This window comes from Stegodyphus dumicola, chromosome 7 (genome assembly GCF_044657685.1).
Source record: "Stegodyphus dumicola isolate Sdum_Otavi_A_Nest chromosome 7, ASM4465768v1".
In the NCBI taxonomy this organism is placed as follows: domain Eukaryota; kingdom Metazoa; phylum Arthropoda; class Arachnida; order Araneae; family Eresidae; genus Stegodyphus; species Stegodyphus dumicola.
In genome coordinates this window covers 21539875-21562783 of record NC_140774.1, presented here as the reverse complement: position 1 = coordinate 21562783, position 22909 = coordinate 21539875, and positions in this window count along the sequence as shown.

The window sequence follows — 22909 nt, the reverse complement described above, 5'->3', positions numbered from 1 at the left end:
GCATTGTACCGGCCCTTTCCTTCCTTTGTAAGCTTCTACTTTAACATTCAGCAAACATAATTTAGTTATATTATGTATCCCTCTCGCTTTTTCATTCCTCTTCAAAATAACTAGAAACAGGGGCAGATTAAATTTTTCTCCATTTCTGCGTCTTACTAATTGCGAGACTCGTTCAACTGGGAAACCTCTATCTATCAGTTCATCAGATATCTCTGAGGTTGGCGTGTCGATCGGTAAGCTGCGTATAACAACTTTAACCTTCTTGTTTTCGGGTAAAATAAATGAGTGATATTTCACTCCTTTGGCATTAAGTAATGCAGTTAAACTCTTATGAGTTTCTATACTGTCAACTTTTAGCTCATAGTGGTCTTGAGCTTTCATTATACCTGATTTTAGCTTAATTCCTGCATCTTTAAACATTTCCTTATATTTTGACCAGGAGTATTTACCATCCTGTATAATAATCGGGGGAGCTTTATTGCTCACTTTATTTGGATGTATGAATTTATCCACATCCTGCTCATTATTTTCGGCAGAATTGGTACCAGTTTCATGATCATGAGCATCACCTATTAGCCCAGCCGGGCACGTGACCTCATCTGCAGCACCGATAGGCCGCACCATGCTTTCCGTCTGAGACGTACTCGCAGCCGGCTTTTCGGGGATCTCACTAGATGGCGCCACATTAGCGTGGGCTTTATCCATATTATCCACGTCTGGGGCTGTATCCATATTATCATAAGTTATTTCCGTGGTCGGCTCAGCTGTCGAAACTTCTGACAAAACAGAGGAATCCGTCAGAGTAGACTTTCGAGAGGGTTTTCTTAGTCTTCTAGTAAAATCTCCTTTAGGACCTGAGTCCGTGTCGGAGCTGTCTTCATTCAGTGCTTTATGTTTTTTCGACTGCTCTTCATCTGAGCGCGCAGGGCTGCTGGCTCGTCTGACATTAGTTTTGTTGATTCCAGTTATTGAAGAATCACTGTCATTAACCTTAGGAGCAGGGATGTTTGGTTTGGGAAGAGAAGTAGAAGAACGATCAGCGTTCAGTTCTCTGTCAATGAAAAGTTTGAGGCGTCGAAGGAATTTAAGGTCTCGTGCGTCCTTAGATGAGAGAGATCCATCAGCTTCTTTGATGCATTCTAAGTTGGTAATCTTAGAGGCAATAAAATCAATCATTCGATCCATGGTGGAGCGGATGGCAGAAAATGAAGCAGCGGAGAAAGCAACCAGAGTCTATTGCAATGCCGACCTACTGTTACAGCGGCATGCACTCTGATCAGGTATAATAAAAGAAGAGTTCTAATATCACAAAATCAGGAGCGAGCAGATGCACGTCTTACATGTACGATAGTCAAAACTCGAAAAAAAAAATGATGTTGAGAGGCCAATGCCAATGATTTGAAAATTACGGAGTTCCTATGGTTCAAAACCATTTACCTCCTCATCAGAATTACTAAAAGCGAGCAGAAATGAGAAAAAATTTTGCATAAGTGAATTACCTGATGCACACTAGAGGGAGCCACTGGCTCAAGAAAGTTTAGGGATAGAGATGAGATAATAAAAACTTAAGAATCATAATATTTTTTAAAAGCTTTTAGGTTTTATAATTTTTTTTGTATTTTAAATTTTATACTTTTTTTTGGTTTTTATAAATTTTTTATACACAATACAACACTAAAGCAGAAAGCGGAGAAGAAAGATTTTAAGATTAATAGGCTCATTGGCATGTGGCTTGTGTAGGATAGTGCAAATAATAAATATGAACGCGTTGAAAATATTCATGGGCAGATTTTAAAAATCTGCGGGAGATGTGATTCTATGCGAACAGATTGATAACTTTACTTGGAGATCTTGGTTGCAGGTAGAGATGGTAATAAGCATTTATATGGCAGCTCGCTGAAGAGACTTCCTTCCTTCATGGCGCGGGAGCTGGAACTAATGTTGAGAGGGCGTGTCTTGCCCTTTTAGATGGAGGGTAGATGCCGAACTCTCGGCCAATCACGGCTCTTGGTCTCTTCTGTGAGCTGCGAATAGTAGGATCGTAGGCTGGCATCTGCTGAAGTGCTCGGTTATCAATCTGTTCAATTTTGAGGAATAAATTTTGACTATGTTTTTTGATAAGGTAATCAACTGGTTTAATATTAAGGTCCGAATGAATCACATCTGTACGGACGTACCAAGCTGCGTTTAGGGCCATACGTAAGGTTTTACTTTGAAAAGATTGAAGTTTTTTCACATGAGTTTTTGCAGCAGTACCCCAGATTGTACATGCATACATAAAGACAGGTCTTATTATGGAAGTATAGAGAAGGATTTTGTTTTTAATTGACAGATTGCTCTTTCGAGCTAAAAATGGGTAAAGTTGGGCTCTGGCACCTTTTGCTTTGTTGAGAACATTTTCAATGTGAAGGCGCCAGGTTAATTTTGAATCAAGTACAACTCCTAGGTACTTGTAAGAGTTTGACCAGGGAACATAGTCGTCAAAGAATTTAATATTAATGGAAGGGTACGGGAGGGGGCTACGTTTGAATATCATAGCAGCACATTTAGCAACATTAATTTTTATTTTCCAAGTGATGAGCCAGTGCTCAAGGCTAGAGAGATAACTCTGAATGTTTCGGACTAAGTTTTCCAGGCGTTTGTGTTGAGCTAGGATGGCCGTATCATCTGCATAAAGTGCAAGAGTGATACTTGGTGATTTTGGTATGTCATTTATGAAAATGTTGAACAAAATTGGGCCTAAAAGTGACCCTTGGGGGACGCCGCTTAGTATAGGACGGGGTGTCGAAATGATAGAATTAACTCGTACAGAAAAAGATCTATTAGTGAGGTACGAATTAATTATATGAATTAAATGGGCCGAAACTTCAAGTCGTATGAGCTTGATAATAATTCCTATATGCCAAGTCCTATCAAATGCTTTGGCTATGTCAAGAAATAAAGCGCCAGTAAGCATTTTGTTACGAAACCCTTCGTAAATGAACTCCACTGTCCTCAGCAGCTGGTGCGTGGTGCAGTGTTTTGCTCGAAATCCAAATTGTTCATCAATCAGAACGTTGTGATTTCGGAGAAAATCATTCAGGCGTTTAAGTAACACAAACTCGTATATCTTAGATAACGAGGATAGGAGGCTGATAGGTCTATAATTTTGAGGATTAGAAAGGCTTTGGCCTGGTTTTGGAATAGGCACAATAAGTGCTTGTTTCCAGTTTTGAGGAAAATAGCAATGCTGTATCATAAAATTTATAAGCATTACTAAGAAAAATAGATAGTTGGTGGGTAAATTTTTAATCATACGATTAGAAATAGAGTCCATACCAGGGGCTTTTTTGGGTTTGAGCTTGGTAATGTATTCACTTACCTCGCTCATGGATGTATAGTGTATATCTCTCGCAAAAGGCGAGGAGGGGAAACGTTCAACATCTTGTGGGAAAGAACTTGCGCTGTTCGCAAAAATTCCTTCATTATGTGGTGTAAATTGGGTTTGAAGAGAATCCGCAATTAATTCGGATTTCTCAGCGTCTGTGTGAGCCACCACTGCGTCCGTAGCTAAGGACGGAATGTTAGATTTGTGTTTGCGTAGGCGGGCTGATGCGCGCCAAAGACTGTTATCATTGGTCGTTAGGCACTGAATGTAATTCGTGTATTGTGATTGGAAGAAATGGTCACATGATGCCTTGATCTCATTTTGGAGAGCACGGAGTTGAATTTTTAAACCAGGATTTCTATTTCTTTGCCAAAGTCTCCGTACTTTATTCTTTTCTTTAATTTTGAGTTTAATTTCTTGAGGTAATTTACGAAAATTGGGTCTGAGGGTGGGTTTTGATACTTCCTTATAAGTATCTGTTAAAATGGTCGTTAAGTGATCAACTGCCGAGTCTATATCATGGCTGGATTTAATTTCAAGGGAGGGCAAACTTTTACTTTTAAGTTTGAAACTAAAATTGTCCCAGTTTGTAGAGACGAGTGCCGGAGAATTTTGATTAAAGATAGTACAATTAAGGTCTATGATTACGGGGTTGTGATCTGAGGATAAACAGTTTTCCACAGTCACGTGATATCCAAAAGGGATGTTTCGAAAGAATGCCAAATCGATGAATGAAGGGGCACCCCGTGAACCATATCTAGTAGGGGAATCCGGCGCAATAACTTTAATTTGGGCGCACTGAGCCCATTTTAGAAGGCCACGACCAGCAGGGTTTGATCTATGGCAACGCCAATGCTGGTGGTGACAATTTAAATCACCAGCTATGATTAGATTGTTGGAAAAGGTGAGCAATTTGTTAAAATCAACCACAGCTAAATTTCCACCTGGTGGAAGATAGGCAGAGATCATTACAAGGGAGGGCGAATTTTGAATGAAAATTTCGATGATTGTTGCCTCGAGTTTACTCATACTCGGAGTGTCAATTCTTTTGTGTGGTATTGAATTTTTAATATAGACACATGTGCCACCATGATAAACATCACGAGTATTAGAAGCTTGTCTGTCATTTTTATATAATGCATAATTTGCAAGCTTGGGAGCTCTCCCTGGCTGGAGTTTGGTCTCTTGGACAAAAATAATGTCAAAATCTTTCTCTTCCACATAGTCTCGAAACTCATGGAATTTGGATAGAATGCCATTTGCATTCCAGGTGCATAGTTTTAAGTTTTTCAATCCTTTCAAAGTATTGAATTTTACTGACTGGGGATATCAGAGAATTGGAGAGTAATATAACTCTCAAAGATATAGTAAGCCGCGTCAGCACCAGATGGAGCCACTCTGAGCTGCGGTAAGGCGTTTTTGGCCCAAGGCCCAAGGCGATATTTTCCGGAGTACCTTTGCAACTTAATGCAATTACCTCCACAACTTCGTTAAGGAAAAATTGAGGTGATTAAGACAAAGCACTGGCTGAAGAGTAATGAAGGAGACCATTATGGGCTTACGGGGAAGGAAGTGAATAAGGAGTCCATTCTATGGACGATAAATTCTTTCTGCTTTCAACCTGTTTTACTAGGTTGAAAGAGAGAGAGGTGACGGATAAGGGCAGATTCCTGAATGCATTGCATTAATGGAATCGCAAAGATTGAAAGACAATTAGCCGGGAATCATAATTTTCCAGGGCTCGGGAAAGGTGTATTAGGTAATACGGAAAACCGCAGTAATCGCTAATGCCTTGGGGATGGGCTGGGGGGGAGAGAGTCTTACGACTAAAGCAGAGCAGGGGAAGGTGGAACGAAAAGAAGGGGGGAAAGGATTCAAGAGTAGAAAAAGTTCTCCTACCGCCCGTGGCGAGAGTACAATAGGAGCAACTTTTGGAGCGGAAAGAACCGTGAGAGAAAGTTAACTGTAGAAAAGACGGAGAAGTCTTAAGATAGTTAAAGGGAAGGGAATTAAAGAAAAAACGTTAAAAGTTGGAGAGGAGAGGTGGATTAAAAAGTGGAAAGAAATAAAAAAAAAAAAAAAAAAATGGGGACAGAATTGACCAAAAATACCTGATTGCTGTTGATGTTTGAAGATATGCAAGCTTGTACATGTGCAGATTGCTGGAACAAAAATTCGTTAAAAAGTGTTTTGAGTAGCATGTGAGGGAGTTAGATTTAGAAGATTAGAATATTAATTTAAAATTCAAAAAATTAGGCAGTTTAAGTTGAATAATTAAGTTAGGTGATAAAATAATAGAGAAACGTTAAAACTATTGCAAGTCTGATTTAAGATTGTCTGGGCCGTGTTTTATGAAAAGATGAGGTCTTGGCAAGTGGAGGGGCATGTTACCTATAGCAGCACGGATATAAAACCGAGAAACGAGGCCGAATTAGGTCCGGCGGGCATGTGGGAGTATGGAATTAATTAAGGGTCGTCGGGTTAGGCCCGTGAAGTGCTTGTTAATTTAAAAATTTTTAGAAAGAATTCCTAGTCAAGCAGACACCTCCGCTTCGGCTTCCTAGGAAAGATGTTATAAGTTCTCTCAAGAACGCTCCTAGGTCGCTTAGCTGAGCTGGGCTCAGCTGGATCATAAGCAGGAAGCGAATGCAAGACTGGGTTTTCAATCTGCGTTAATCTATTAAAGAATTTAGCCGAATTTTGCCGGAAAAAGGCATCTAGGGGTAGAATTTTGAGATCGTTATGAAGCACTTCATTACGGACGAAATAATGAGCATTTGTCAGGATACGAAGCGTGACGCTCTGGAATACTTGTATTTTCTTTATATGGCTATTGGCAGCAGTAGACCAGACGACAGCTGCGTACGTCAGGATCGGTAGGATGGTACTCTTGTATAAAAGAATCTTATTGTTGAGGGAGAGGTTGCTGGTTCTTTTGAGGAGAGACATCAGCTGGGTTCTTGTATTCCTTGCTTTTGAGATGGCGTAGTTGATGTGGGTATTCCAGAGCAGCTTCGCATCTAGATAAACTCCCAGATATTTATAGGATTCCACCCAGGGTATATTTTCTTCAAATAATCTGAGTGGAGGGAGTTGATTATGGACATTCCTCTTTCTGGAAAAGAAAACTGTGGCGGCACTTTTTGCGACATTAATTTTGATTTTCCAGGTAATGAGCCAGGACTCCAAGTCTGTTAAATACAGCTGTAGGTGATTGAGAGTGGCATGTAATGTTGAGTGCTGTGAAATGATGGCTGTGTCGTCTGCATAGAGTGCTAGATCGACACTTGGTGCTTGTGGTATGTCATTTACATACAAGTTGAAGAGCGTGGCGCTAAGAATTCCTCCCTGAGGCACCCCAGCCAGGATAGGGCGAGGAGAAGAGACAGAATATTTTACTTTGACAGAAAAGGTACGATTAGTGAGGTAAGAGTGCATTATGTGCACAAAATTAGCCGAAATTTCAAGTCGCATGAGCTTGAATAAAATTCCGATATGCCAACATCTGTCGAAAGCCTTTGCTACGTCTAAATAAACAATAGCTGTAGGCTTTCCACTGCGAGATCCTGTATGAATGATTTCAACTACCCTCAGTAGCTGGGCCTGAGTTGAGTGTTTAGCACGAAAGCCGAATTGCTGAGGAATAATAATGTTTCGGTTTCGGCAGAAATCATTCAGGTATCTAAGCAGTATAGCTTCGTAAATTTTACTAAGTGAAGACAGAAGGCTGATCGGCCTATAATTTTGAGGGACCTTTGGGTCCATTCCAGGTTTTAGAATAGGAATGACTAATGCATTCTTCCAGCTATGGGGATAATATTTTAGCCTTAGCATTGAATTTATCAAAACTGCTAGGTAAAATATGAATTTAACTGGTAGATTTTTAATCATGCGATTAGAAATCCTATCCAGGCCAGGTGCTTTTGCAGGGGTGAGATTTTTGATCAAAGCAGAAATCTCAGTCATTGTTGTGGTGATGGGATCCTCAGAATTTGTATCTGAGGAGAGAAATTCTTCAACTTGGTGTTGGACTTCATGCGTGTGCTCTGCACAGGAATCGAACATGAGTCCAGTGTTAGGTGAAAATTGTGTTTGAAGGCTGTCTGCTATGCGTTCAGCCTTTTCAGTGTCTGTTAATGCCATCCGGTCATTGACCATGCCCATTAGGGGGGGAATGTCGTGTTTTGGTTTGCGAAGCCGTGCGCTGGCAACCCAGAGGCTATTATCAGAAGTCTTTAAGGACTTAAGGTAGTTTGCGTATTTTTCGTCTGTGTATTTCTTAATGTCAGACTTGATCTCATTCTCGATCCTTCGCAGTTGCACTCGAAAGTTTTCCAAACGTGTATTTTGCCAGTCTCTGCGAAGGCGGTTTTTAATTTTGATTTTATTTTTAATGTGATCAGGTAATTTATAATAATTTTGCCTGAACTTGGGTTTGGAAGCAGCCGTAAATGCGCTTCCTAGGGTTTGGTTGAGCCTGTCAATGGCAAAATCAACCTCCTGATTATCGTGAATTTTGATAGGGGGGAGAATACCATTTTCCAAGACATACCGAAAGTTGTCCCAATTTGTGGAGACTTACGCCGGTAAATTTTGGTTAATTTTGGATGTTTTAAGGGTGAGGTGAACCGGATAATGGTCAGAGGACAATTCCGGAATCACTTCGATCAAATAGTCTACTGGAATATTTTTAAATAAGGCCAGATCAATAATGGAAGGAGCACCTAACCCCCCAGGAAACTGGTAATGGGTAGGTGTGTTTGGCGCAATAATTTGGATACGGGCGTCCTGAGCCCAAATTTTGAGTTTATCGCCATAGTTGTTGGCAGTGACACAATCCCAACTTCTATGACGGGCATTTAAATCTCCTGCGATAATCAGGTTATTTGCAACACCACTTAATTTTCTGAGATCAGAGATAAATGCGGGTCCCTGTCTCGGAGGCATATAGCAGGACGCTACTGCTATTGGGGGACAATTTGGAATATGAATTTGTACTATAGTCGCTTCTAAGGCCTCCAGTGGTGGCGTGGGTATCCTAGAATGCTTTAGGGAGCGTTTTACATAAATGCTAGTACCGCCACTAGCACGAACAGTGTCACTGATGCATACCTCTCTGTCATTTCGGTAGCAGAAATAATTCGCGATGTTCGCGCTAAGTCCCTCAACCAGATGTGTCTCCTGAACGAGGAAGAGGTCCATGTGATGCTCATTAATAAAATCCCGGACTTCGTGAATCTTCTTCTTGATTCCGTTGGCGTTCCAGTAGGAGATCAGGAGAGAATCTTCACTAGTTGCACAGTTGAACTTGAGGCCGTTAGTTTAAGAGGCCACAGTATGCCTCATAAATATAAAATGCTCTCTCAGGCCCCGTGGAGACATTTCGGAGCCTAGGGAGAGCATTTCTAAAAGCCTCAAGGAGGATCTTGTGTTCAATGCCAAATTCCGTGGCGATTTGGAAGACGCTCCGGAGGGTATCTGTGCAGCTTCCATCATCTACGGTCGGGGCTGGAGCCTGGGCCGGTGGAGTTGGCGGGAGGAGTGGACTCTTCTTCGGCGCTTGCTTCGGAGCTTGCTGCGTCGCAGGTGCTTGCGTCGGTTCCTTGGTAGATGATGGTAGTCCGGGATTTTTCCGTCCGGAAACGACATCACTAAAAGAGGGATCCGTGCTGCTAATTGGAGCTTTAACCGGAGCCGGTACAAATTTTGAAATCCCGCTATCCGATCTAATAGGGGGAGTTTTATTTTTATTGGCTGGGTTTCGGGGACAGTGAAACCAGTTTGCGGCGTGCCGCCCAAGGCAGTTCGCGCAGGTGTTGGCTTCCTCCGGGTCTTTGGTGCATTGGTACGCGTAATGCGGGCCGGCGCACCTCAGACACCGGATTGGCAGTGTGCACACTGCGGAACTGTGGAAGAAGCCTTGGCAGCGCCAACACTGGCTCGGCCCCTTCTTCCCGATGTGTTTCTCGAATTTGATTTCGATGCCAAACATTGAGGTCTCTTCAAAAATATCATAAACATTCAGAGACGGATTTAGCTGGACTAAGAATAATGGCATAGGATAGCGGGACCTGTGCCTACGGAGCTGAGTCACGCTGATAACAGAGTATCCTAAAAGTTGTAATTCAGCCTTAATTTTCTCAGCTTTAGCAGAATTAGGTAGGCCGCGAAGCATAGCCTTTACGGGCCGATCCTGTTTCAAATTAAATGACTTATATTCGGCGCCCTGATTATTTAAAATTTGGGCCACCGAACGATAGTCCTCTTCAGTCTGCATTTCAATGCGTAAAAATTTGCCTTTCATTCTGCAAATAGCCGTAGGCACAGTTGCTTGGACTAGAGATGTAAGAAACTCAAAATCTTTGGGTTCAACAAAGAAGAAAGGTATTTTCCTTTTAGCTTTGTTAGAGCTTTCAGTGTGGGGGGGGAGTACCGTCTCCGGGTTGCTCCACAAGATCGCTGTTTTCTTCCACCTTAACCGCAGGTTGGGTGGGAGGCAATTCCTCCTCTGGCTGTTCTCTCCAAAATGGAGGCAGGCTATTGTTCAGGACCTGTTTTTCTGGGGAAATCGGCGCACCTCGTGAAACAAGATGGCGAGGAGGCCGCTGAAAACCTTCTTCATCTATTTTTCTAATCTTTTTAGTTTTTGGAAATTCCGAATTTTCGCGGGAGTTTAAAGTTAGTTTCTGGATTTTTTTGGTGCTAGATAGTATTTTTTCTGCTTGTAATTTAGCCGGTTTTAGTATTTGCTTAGAATTTTGGTTTTTAGCCAAATTTTGATTTTTATCCAAGGAATCGGGTTTTAGTGAGATTTCATCGTTACTAAGTTCCTTAGCAGATTTAAGTAATTTTTTAATACATTCTTCCTCAGTTGGGGGAATGGCAAAGAGAGGCAGATTCAGGCGTTTAGCAAGAGTGGTAAGATTAAAAAGCGTTACCTTAGATTCTTGTTGCACGCACTTGAGGTCGAAGCTTGCCAGTGGTGTTGATTTCCTCGCTCTGGATAGATTCTGTTCTAGGTCAGTAAAACGAGCCTTGAGTAAGTACAGTTGTTTGATCTGGATCAGGAGGTCATCCGGATTCATTTGATGGTCAAGATTGGTGTCAGAGACAGGGACGTCGGTGTCCGTGGACGTCGAAGTATCCATCTCGGCGCTTGCTTCGGAGGGGTTGCCGGCCATGATTTCCGGCTTCGCATCACTGCAGGTGGCTTGTGGGGAGCTCATTGTCGCACGTCCTCACTCGACGAGAGACACCCTGCTAATTGGTCAATACCAGGTTGGTTTGAGATTTGAATAATTGCCAATAGGATTTCGGTGCAATTTAGCGTCGAATTAGCTCCTAAGGGGACCGATAAATTTGGAAGAATTTGGGGTGCAGCTTGTTGCATACCCGTAAGGGCAGCAGAGTATGATACTCCAGGGCGAGTATTATTTGCACTGGGAGTGTGTGCAGCCGGCAGAACTGGAAATGTATTATGTTGTAGGTTAAATTTGTTTGTGGTGTCAACGGTCTGACTGGGTTTGGTGCTTGGCCTTGGAGGTTGTCTGTTTTTGGAGCCTGGGAACTTCGGGCAGGAACGCCAGTTAGCAGCATGGTTTCCCGAACAATTTGCACATTTGTTCGGTTCTTCAAATGGTTTAGTACATTCTTTGGCTTGATGCGGCCCAGCGCATCTGACGCATCGTCTTGGTAATGTGCAGACTTCAGATGAATGAAAGAATCCCTGACAACGCCAGCATTGGGAGGGACCTTTCTGACCTTTGAAGTGTTCCATGGATACCTCAGTTCCAAGGAGCTCTGTTATGGAATAGATTTCTTCAGCTTTGAGGCTGTTGAAGATTTGTAGATAAAAGAGAGGCATTGGCATTTTTGTCTTCCATTTCTTAAGTTGAGAGATCTTGTGGATTTTGAAGCCAAGCACTTCAACCGCAGTCTGCACAACGTTGAGCGGTGTATTTGAGGGTAATCCCCTAATTACCACTTTAAGTGGTCTATCTGATTTGAGTGTGTGAGATTTGAATTCAATATTATTGTCTGTGAGGAATCTAACAACTGTTCTATAGTCTGTTTCGTTAGTAGTTGTGAGTTTTAGACAAGTCAAGTCAAGTCGTCATTCTAACTCTTGGTATTTACTGCAAAGAGTATTGACCAATATTTATCCGGCCTCAGCCATTAGCTTTTATTAAAAATAGGGTGCGTAAGCACCGTGCCCTTAGGTAAGAGAAACATTTGGTGGCAAAGCAGGGTAATCTTAGGTATGAAAAACTATTTAAAGATCAATTAAAACGTAGCATACAGGAGTGGTGCCTGGAGCTTTATTCTAGTGCAGTTGAGAGGCGGTAATGAGCAGGGATACGTGGGAGTAAGTCATGTGACCAGCGGTCTTGAATCCGATTCGTTGGTGCGGATTGCAATTGCATTCCATAAAATTGAGATGACACGCGAACGAGTTATAAACGTCAAAAAATCAATAATTCTGTAAAAGCACTTAAATCAAAGTAAAATACAAAGTCCAACGGCAATTGTGTACAAAGTCCTTTCTTTGACAAGTCCGTCTTTGCAGTGGAAGGTCACAGATCGCTGCGTGCTTGGGTGGTCACCCTCCCAAGTACTGACCGGCGATACTGCTGCTTCAAAATAAACATTGAGCTAATGTAAACAACACGAAATGAAATCTTGAATAAATGAAGAGATGATGAAATAAAATTATATATACAATATTTACAGTTACCATTTTGTATTATGGTGTATCGTTCGCGGTCTTTTCACAACGTTTTCCTCTGTGGGGTCGTAGTTTATGAGAGATCTGATGTTATCATGCTGCGAGTTTGCAACATTTCCAAAGAAGTTATGCGTAGATCTAAGAATGGCTTCTTGAAATTCAGGGATGTTTAGATCTTCATAAAGTTGATTATTACGAACGAACCAAGGTGCGTTTGTCATTGCCCGGAGGATTTTATTTTGGAGAACGCTGAGTTTCTTCCTGTTAGTTTTGTTTGCCGTAGCCCAAGCAGGGGCGGCGTAGAGAAGAATTGGTCTTATTAAAGTGAGGAAAAGAGTCCTTTTAGTATTGAGGTTTAGTTTGGATTTCCTTCCAATGATTGGGTAAATAGCCATAAAGGCGGCATTTGCTTTATTGCAAATGCAATTTATGTGTTCTTTGAAGGTGAGTTTGCTGTCAATATAAACTCCAAGGTATTTGTAGCTATTGGCATGTGGGATCAAATTATTGTCAATTTTAATATTAATATTGATTGGGTAGTTTTTCTTATATCGGCGATAAAGGACGATACAGCACTTTGAAGGGTTTAAACTAATTTTCCAGAATTTGCACCAGTTTGATATTCTTTGAACATGAGAGTCAAGTTTATCAATGGCATATTGCGGGTTTATTGAATTAGATAGAATCACTGTGTCATCTGCATATTTGAGGATTTTAGCAGAGGTTGGACTTGGCATGTCATAAGCGTAAATATTGAAATTTGTAGGAGAGAGGACAGAGCCTTGAGGGAGTCCTCTGTAGATATTCTTTATATTAGAGAGAGTATCTCCACATCTCACCTGAAAAGTTCTATCTTCTAAATAAGAAATGATGATTTTAATAAGATTTGTAGGAATTTGAAGTTTAGATAGCTTGTAAATAAGGCAGCATGCCACACTCGATCGAAAGCTTTTTCGAAATCGAGGTAGCATGCCGCAACAGTATTCCTCTTTTGGAATTCAACTGCAACATGTTCAATTAAATTTAGTATTTGGTGCGAAGTTGAGTGTCCTTTCTTAAATCCAAATTGCTGATTATCAATTTGGTTTAAATTTATTGTGTAATCCTTTAGTCTTCTTAGAATAATTCTTTCATATATTTTACTAATTGTAGGGAGCAGACTGATAGGACGGTAGCTAGTGACTTCTTTTGGGTTTTTTCCAGGTTTTAAGATCATTATTACTAGGGAGTGTTTCCAAATTTTTGGAAAGTAAGAGAGCCGAATGCAGGCGTTGAAAATATTGCAAAGTAAGGTAATGCAGTTTTGAGGAAGTGCTTGGATAGCTTCATTATTAATGTTATCAAAGCCCCGTGCTTTCTTCTTTTTAAGATTTTTGATAATCTCTGTGACTTCATCTGTGGAAGTGAAATTTATATAGGATCTGGTGCGCTGAAGTTTAACTTCTTCGGCTTCATTGTTGATGGTGTAATCTTGGGGGGTATCTTCAGTATGATGGTCGAAAATTTTGCTTAGATCATCTGCCATAGCTTCAGCTATTTCAGCTTCGGAATAGGCGATGTTACCTTGATAGTTGATAGGGTATTTATAGTTTGGGTTTTTATTGCGTAGAGAATTTGCTATTTTCCAGACAGTATTTGGCTGAATTTCAATATTTTCTAGTAGAGCATCCCATTTTTCAGATCTATGATGTTTAATTTCTTGCGAGATTCTGCGTGTTAGATAATTCACTTCTCTTTTATCCCGGGGGTCTCTAGAGAGATGCCAATATTTTCTTTTCCTATTTCTATGTTTGATTAGGTCGATGATATTTTGTGGGAGGTTGAAGTAGTTATTTTTCCTTTGGATATATGCTGCAGAATTCATAGCCTGTTGAATATTGTCAGTTAAGTATTTTATGCAGTTTTCAATTTCTTCAGTGGTATTCATGCTATTGTTATTTGATATATTCATGAGTTTATTTTTAAAGATACTCCAATTCATATTAAATTTAGGTTTAATGAGGGGAGGATAGAATCCGTAAAAGTCGAAATTCACGGGTAGGTGATCAGAAGAGAGCTCTTCAGTCACTTCAAGACAAGGTGTGGACTGGATATTCTTGAGAATGAGGATGTCGAGGATATCCGCACGACCATCAAAGTGATATCTCGTGGGTAATTCTGGGGCAATAATTCTGATTTCATTGTTAAGAGCATAATTTCTGAGCGCAGAACCATTGCGGTTGTTAACATTGCAGTTCCAGCTACGATCTTTAGAGTTTAGGTCCCCCGCGATGAGAGTGGGGTACCTATAATCAGTCAGTCTATCAAGGTCTGCAGAGAGGAGGTTGTTACTTGGTGAATTGTATGCAGAAATGAAAAGGTAAGGTTCATTGAATCCTGAGTAGACAAGTGCAGCAGTATTTTCGATATTCTGGGTATTTATTTTTAGAGGAGTGAATTTAATATGATTTTTAATGAGGATTGCTGTACCCCCTAAGATGTTGTTTGGGCGGTCAGTCCTTATGACTTTGTAGCCTTCCAGATTGAAGCGGTTTTTGCTATTCAGATGTGTTTCATTCAGAAGCATTATATCTATTTTATGGTGATTTAGGTAGGCGTGGAGTTCATCTTTTTGTCTGCAGACTCCATTTGCGTTGAAGAAGGCAACTTTTAGGAAACTATTGGTAGTTGAGATAAGGTTGGGATTAAATTGGTTGGGTTTAAAATTCATAATCTAAGTTCATGAAATAATCCATTGCGGCCATGCCGACTTCTAGCTTTTCTATGAGTGATTTTGCTTCTTTAAATTTTTTAAAATACGTTTTTGCTTGTTGCATTTGGGTTTTAATCCAAGTAAAGAAGCTTGGTGTTTCTTGACTTTCTTTGTTGGAATTAATATTGTCACTATTGCTTGGGCTATTATTGCTGTTATTAGGTATGGGTGATATTGCTGGTTTTTCAGGTAGTTTAGGGAATTCGTTTTCGTTAAGTTGGAAGGCCTGCATATTTTTCCTTTTTTCCTTTTCGGCGGCTAATTTTTTCTTAATGTTTGCCGGGTTTTTAACACATCCACGGTATGAAGATACGTGTTCTTGCCCGCAAAGGGCACAAGTAGGTTTTTCTGTTTCCTTATTCTGTTTGCATAAATACGTTTCATGTAATTGTGCGCATTTGAGGCACCTTGGTGTGTAATGACACAGATCCCGTGTGTGTCCATAGCGCTGGCATTTGTGACATTGCACGGGACCTGGCCGTGCTTTGTATCTAGCCATTTGAATATTTAGACCTCTAAGTTTTTGGATGTCAAAAATTTTCTTTCCGTCTTCACATCTTTTAACATCGACGATGAAGACCGGGAGTTTGATTAGTTCTCCGTTCTTGACAGATGTAATTTGTCTTATTTTTTCGTTTGGTATGTTCATATCGAGGATTTCTTGTTTCAGGATTTCAGTATCAGTATTTGCTGGCAGTCTTTTAATTACTGCTTTTATTGGTCTTTTTGTATTTAATTTAAATGTATGGAAGGGGATTTCTTTTTCCTTCAAATATTCTGTTATAATTCTATAGTGGTCAGGGGTGAAGACTCGAATGGTGAGTCTTCCTCCTTTGAGATCTCCAGTGTAGTTTTTTATTTGTAATTTTTCTTCAAATTCCGATTTTATTTTGTCCCAGTTTCCAGTGAAATCTGCAAGTACAATTGGCGGGATATGTCCTGCCGTCTTTTTTGCTAATATAAAAGGTGCATCATTTGTATCTTCTTCCATGTTGGTCTCTTGGTTTAGTATTTCGAATTTGTTTTCCTGTGGAGGGTAAACTATTTCAGGTTTATTAAGTTTTTGTGTTTTTCGTGGTGAAGTGAAACCTTCACTATCAATTTCGGTTTTCTTTTTTCGGCTTTTCCCACTAAGGGTACGCTTGTGCCTGCTTGTATCATCTTCCTTTTTGGATTTAGATGGGGTTTTAAGGTATTGCGCTTGTATAGTAGCTTCATTTATTTGTTTAGCAGAGCTAATCTCTGATTTAGAATTTATTTCGTCCATTGGGGTGTCGTTTATGTAAGTTAAGTATTCAATTTGCTCATGTAGCTGATTTATCCTAGGGTCAGCTTTAGGTATATTTGCGTTAGTTAGGCTTTCGGCTTCAAGAACTAAAGCGTTAATTCTCAGTGTAAGATTGTCGTAGTCTATTGATTCGCAGTTACTCCCACGTATCTGCTCAAGGTATTTGTGTAGTTTATTCTCATCTATTTTGTTCATCCTGGGCAGCAATTGACCTAACCAGTGGCTCGGTAATGCATACTCTAGATCAACAATAAGAAAAGAATAACTTACCCAACATTCGGCGATAGTAAAATATCCAGTAATCCAAGAGTGGCTTCCAGTAGAGAGCGATCTCGAAAGAAAGCAGAGCGCAGTGAAATCCGACCTCGTCACTAGGTGCTCAGCGGTCGAATCAATGTGTGAGTTTTAGAAAATCAACGTTTTGTTTGGAAAAAACAGTTGGTGCGTGTCGGCGAAGCTGATTGAGAAGAAAGAACCAATCAGCTCGCGGTTTTATGAAAATTGGAGGTGGTGCTTGAATTTTTGGTGTTTGAGTGACAGCCGGCTGCTGCGTCGAGTGTTCAGTGTTATCAGAGTTTATGTTTGTGAAAGAATTGGATGTTGTGATGGTTTCATTACTATTAGTGTTGGGAAGTGTTTTTTTGGCAATTAAATGTTTTGGAGGAACTACAAATCCTTCGTTATCAGTTGGTCTGGTTCGTTTTTTTGAGTCAGTTTTAGGATTTTCTTTTGGAGGATTTTGATTGGCTGGGGATGAGGGTGGATTTGTATTTTGAGTTTTAGGGTTAGAATTTTGAGTGTTGGAGTCCGAATCAGGGGTTTTAGAGGTCTTTTTACATTCTTTGAAGAATTCCTCTTCAGTGGCAGGGAGGGTGAATAAATTTATGCCGAGTTTAGAACATAGGGTATGTAGGGAAAATAAAACTTTCTCACCCTCATCCTGTAACTGTTTGATCATCTGGTCCTTATTCGGAGTGTCCGTTCGCTGTAATCGCTGGATGTCGAAAATGAGGTCTGTGTGCCGATTCTTTAGAGAGTAAATCTGGATCGCGCTCTTGGATAGCTCTAGCGCTGAAGGAGAGGCAGGTGGAGTAGTTGCAGATATTTCCATTTCAGTTTGAATCATCAAAGGTGGTGGAGAAGAAGGTTGATTGCCCGCTGGCGGCGCCGTATTCAGGATACTATTCGCTTTGACATTACGGAGCTCAGAGCTCGTACGTCCGTCGCTGTTAGCAGCCATCATCAATTTCAATGAGGGACTGATGTTGAGAGGGCAAGTCAAGTCAAGTCGTCATTCTAACTCATGGTATTTACTGCAAAGAGTATTGACCAATATTTATCCGGCCTCAGCCATTTGCATTTATTAAAAATATGGTGCGTAAGCACCGTGCCCTTAGGTAAGAGAAACTTTTGGTGGCAAAGTAGGGTAATCTTAGGTATGAAAAACTATTTAAAGTTCAATTAAAACGTAGCATACAGGAGTGGTGCCTGGAGCTTTAATCTAGTGCAGTTGAGAGGCGGTAATGAGCAGGGATACGTGGGAGTAAGTCATGTGAGCGGAGGTCTTGAATCTGATTCGTTGATGCGGATTGCAATTGCATTCCATAAAATACCTTTTACCCTCATAGAGGGTCCCCTGCAGTTCTTGATCTGGCTGCCTTTTATAACATATTCTTTCGGCATGAGATAAAAGTGATTCAGGAATTGGACTCTGATCACTACCCCGTTTTGATATCCCTAGATATTCAAAATCGATACTCAAAATTAGAGGAGCAAGTCTCAACAAATTGGGACGACTTTAGATTTATTTTGGAAAAAACTTCACTCCCTCCCATCAAAATTTCCAGCAATTCGGACTTTGACAGGCATATCAAAAGTTTGGAGTCTTTACTGAAAGAAGCGAGAGCTGCGGCTTCAAAGCCACGTAAACATCCAGGTGCTAGGCTCCCACCTGAGACTAAATTCAAAATTAAGCAGCGAAATTACTTGCGAAGAATTTGGCAAAGGTCACGAGATCCCAATATCCGTGCCCAATTTCGCAAGATACAGAACGAGATAAGGACCGAAACCCGCTTATTAAAACAAGCGGAGTGGAAAACATTCATTGAGTCCCTAACGACTGAAGACAAATCGATTTGGCGCGCAGCCGCCCGATTACGCAAACATAAAACATACATTCCGCCCCTTCATACGGCCGATGGCGCACAGATGGCCTACACTGACTCAGAAAAGGCAAATGTCATAGCTGACAGCCTTGCAACTCAATTCACAACAAACCACGACTCCTACTGTAACCGTCCGGTTACACAGGGGCGCATACAAGCACGGGTTAAAGATTTTCTATCACAACCTACCACACCAGAACTCAGGCCGACGGACCCTTCTGAAGTCATGGTTTTCATTGACAAACTGAAACCTGACAAGGCACCTGGCATAGATTCTATTTCAAATCGCATGATCAAAAACTTCCCCCCTATGTTTATCGTATGGATCACGGTCCTCATAAATTTAATGCTCAGGAGAAGCTATTTCCCCGACTGTTGGAAAATTGCAGCAGTCGTTCCCATTCCAAAACCGGGACAAAATTTAAACCTGCCCGTCAATTACAGACCCATCAGTCTGTTATCTTCTCTCTCTAAGATCTATGAATTTGTCTTACTTAATCGCCTGAATGAATTCTGTCGGGATAAAAATTTACTAATCCCGGAACAATTCGGCTTCCGACCTAAACACTCCACGGTACACCAGTTACTCCGTGTAGTGGAATTCATTCATGAAGGCTTTCGTAAGCGAGAGAGAACTGGAATTGTCTATCTAGACGTTGCCAAAGCCTTTGACAGGACTTGGCATGACGGGATTATTTACAAGCTCATGCGGCTTGGTTTTTCGGCTCATTTCATTAAAATTATTAACTCGTACTTGACCGGACGCAGTTTCCGCGTGCGAGTTAACCACGAATTCTCCTCTCCCCGCCCAATCTATGCTGGGGTGGCTCAAGGAAGTCTCCTCGCCCCCGCAATCTTTAACCTTTATGTAAATGATATTCCTAAGGCCCCAAATATCGATCTTGCATTATACGCAGACGATACAGCCATCATTTCTCAACACTCCAACACCCTCCAGGTAATCTCACAATTGCAGAGTTACCTTTCGACCTTAGAACTCTGGCTCGGTCTGTATAAAATCAAAATTAATGTCGCAAAATGTGCTGCCACCATGTTCATCCGAAGAAATATCCCAAATTTACCCAATTTAATGCTCTTCGGTGAACCTATTCCCTGGGTCTCTTCTTACAAATATCTAGGTGTTTTACTAGACTCAAAATTAACTTGGCAGCCTCACATCCGCAAAATCATAGCGGGTGCGACAGCTGTCAAGACCGCCCTACGCCCCCTCTTAGCTAGTCATAGCGACCTGTCAACTGATAACAAAATCTTGCTCTACAAATCAATGATTAGGCCGGTTCTTACGTATGCATGTCCCGTATGGGGCCCATGCGCACTGACTAACAGAAAACATGTCCAAATTTTTCAATCTAAAATGCTTCGGCAAATTCTAAAAGCTCCGTGGTATGTACGGAACGAAGAGATTCATAACGACCTCAAAATTATGCCCATTAATCGCTATATACAGCGACTTTCGGAAAAATTTTTCAAAAATATTCAACGTGTCGCTAATCCTGTGCTTCATATGCTACCCGTATACGATCCTGCAGTTGCTTCTTCCCGAAAGAGACCCAGAGCGGTACTCAATAGGGAATATTTGACTCTGCCTTTTAAACGGGCTAGATATGAGCACACCGATAACCACGTGAATAATTACCTCTCGTTCCTTAACCCCCCCCCGCCTCTAAAGTTCTTTAATGCACACGGCATTAACTCGAGGAACCTCTTTAACGTTTCTTTAACAAGAAACATCACAGTCAAATAGGACTGCTTTAACTTACTATCATCTTTCAACTAAAATAAAACTGAAAAAGTTCCCTCTAAAACTGAAAAATATTCTTTAAATTTTAACTTCTCTCTTCTTTTAAGAAGGAACTTTCCTAGGCGCTTAACAGCATCCTTTTTGGCTTTTAAAAACCGCAATGACTAGCGGTCAAAAATAAAATGAAACTTCTCCCTCCCAGCTGATCACTGACTGAACCACTTTTTCGACCTGTAAACAGGTTCCCCCCTCCCCCCCCACCTCGAAGAGCGCGCATCGGAATTCCCCTGCGTGCCCTTCATCTGACGTATGCCAAGAAAATGATTATCAAGGTTCAAGGAAACTTCACCTTTTATATTTCTAGTCAAAATTTATATGGCTGCCCCTATCTAAATTATTCTGGCCCTTTTTCGGCGCAAAATTAAGACCTTCTGAGTTTTTTGCCTTTTTTTGACTCAGTGTGAAGGCACTTACTCCAAGTCATTCGGCTTATCAAAATTTTTACCCTATTTGACAATACCCTCTTTCGGATGATTAAATTTCCTTTGAAGATGTGGAGGTAAAGGCGTAATTGCCTATGAACTCCGTAAATTGCACTTCCTTGATCCTTGATTCCATAAAATTGAGATGACACGCGAACGAGTTATAAACGTAAAAAAATCAATAATTCTGTAAAAAGCACTTAATTCAAGTAAAATGCAAAGTCCAACGGCAATTGTGTACAAAGTCCTTTCTTTGACAAGTCCGTCTTTGCAGTGGAAGGTCACAGATCGCTGCGTGCCTGGGTGGTCACCCTCCCAAGTACTGACCGGCGGTACTGCTGCTTCAAAATAAACATTGAGCTAATGTAAACAGCACGAAATGTAACCAGTGAAACAAGGAGTGAAATCTTGATTAAATGAAGAGATGATGAAATAAAATTATATATACAATATTTACAGTTACCATTTTGTATTATGGTGTATCGTTCGCGGTCTTTTCACTACATTTTCCTCTGTGGGGTCGTAGTTTATGAGAGATCTGATGTTATCATGCTGCGAGTTTGCAACATTTTCAAAGAAGTTATGCGTAGATCTTAGAATGGCATCTTGAAATTCAGGGATGTTTAGATCTTCATAAAGTTGATTATTACGAACGAACCAAGGTGCGTTTGTCATTGCCCGGAGGATTTTGTTTTGGAGAACGCTGAGTTTCTTCGTGTTAGTTTTGTTTGCCGTAGCCCAAGCAGGGGCGGCGTAGAGAAGAATTGGTCTTATTAAAGTGAGGAAAAGAGTCCTTTTAGTATTGAGGTTTAGTTTGGATTTCCTTCCAATGATTGGGTAAATAGCCATAAAGGCGGCATTTGCTTTATTGCAAATGTAATTTATGTGTTCTTTGAAGGTGAGTTTGCTGTCAATATAAACTCCAAGGTATTTGTAGCTATTGGCTTGTGGGATCAAATTATTGTCAATTTTAATATTAATATTGATTGGGTAGTTTTTCTTATATCGGCGATAAAGGACGATACAGCACTTTGAAGGGTTTAAACTAATTTTCCAGAATTTGCACCAGTTTGATATTCTTTGAACATGAGAGTCAAGTTTATCAATGGCATATTGCGGGTTTATTGAATTAGATAGAATCACTGTGTCATCTGCATATTTGAGGATTTTAGCAGAGGTTGGACTTGGCATGTCATAAGCGTAAATATTGAAATTTGTAGGAGAGAGGACAGAGCCTTGAGGGAGTCCTCTGTAGATATTCTTTATATTAGAGAGAGTATCTCCACATCTCACCTGAAAAGTTCTATCTTCTAAATAAGAAATGATGATTTTAATAAGATTTGTAGGAATTTGAAGTTTAGATAGCTTGTAAATAAGGCCAGCATGCCACACTCGATCGAAAGCTTTTTCGAAATCGAGGTAGCATGCCGCAACAGTATTCCTCTTTTGGAATTCAACTGCAACATGTTCAATTAAATTTAGTATTTGGTGCGAAGTTGAGTGTCCTTTCTTAAATCCAAATTGCTGATTATCAATTTGGTTTAAATTTATTGTGTAATCCTTTAGTCTTCTTAGAATAATTCTTTCATAAATTTTACTAATTGTAGGGAGCAGACTGATAGGTCGGTAGCTTGTGACTTCTTTTGGGCTTTTTCCAGGTTTTAAGATCATTATTACCAGGGAGTGTTTCCAAATTTTTGGAAAGTAAGAGAGCCGAATGCAGGCGTTGAAAATATTGCAAAGTAAGGTAATGCAGTTTTGAGGAAGTGCTTGGATAGCTTCATTATTAATGTTATCAAAGCCCCGTGCTTTCTTCTTTTTAAGATTTTTGATAATTTCAGTGACTTCATCTGTGGAAGTGAAATTTATATAGGATCTGGTGCGCTGAAGTTTAATTTCTTCGGCTTCATTGTTGATGGTGTAATCTTGGGGGGTATCTTCAGTATGATGGTCGAAAATCTTGCTTAGATCATCTGCCATAGCTTCAGCTATTTCAGCTTCGGAATAGGCGATGTTACCTTGATAGTTGATAGGGTATTTATAGTTTGGGTTTTTATTGCGTAGAGAATTTGCTATTTTCCAGACAGTATTTGGCTGAATTTCAATATTTTCTAGTAGAGCATCCCATTTTTCAGATCTATGATGTTTAATTTCTTGCGAGATTCTGCGTGTTAGATAATTCACTTCTCTTTTGTCCCGGGGGTCTCTAGAGAGATGCCAATATTTTCTTTTCCTATTTCTATGTTTGATTAGGTCGATGATATTTTGTGGGAGGTTGAAGTAGTTATTTTTCCTTTGGATATATGCTGCAGAATTCATAGCCTGTTGAATATTGTCAGTTAAGTATTTTATGCAGTTTTCAATTTCT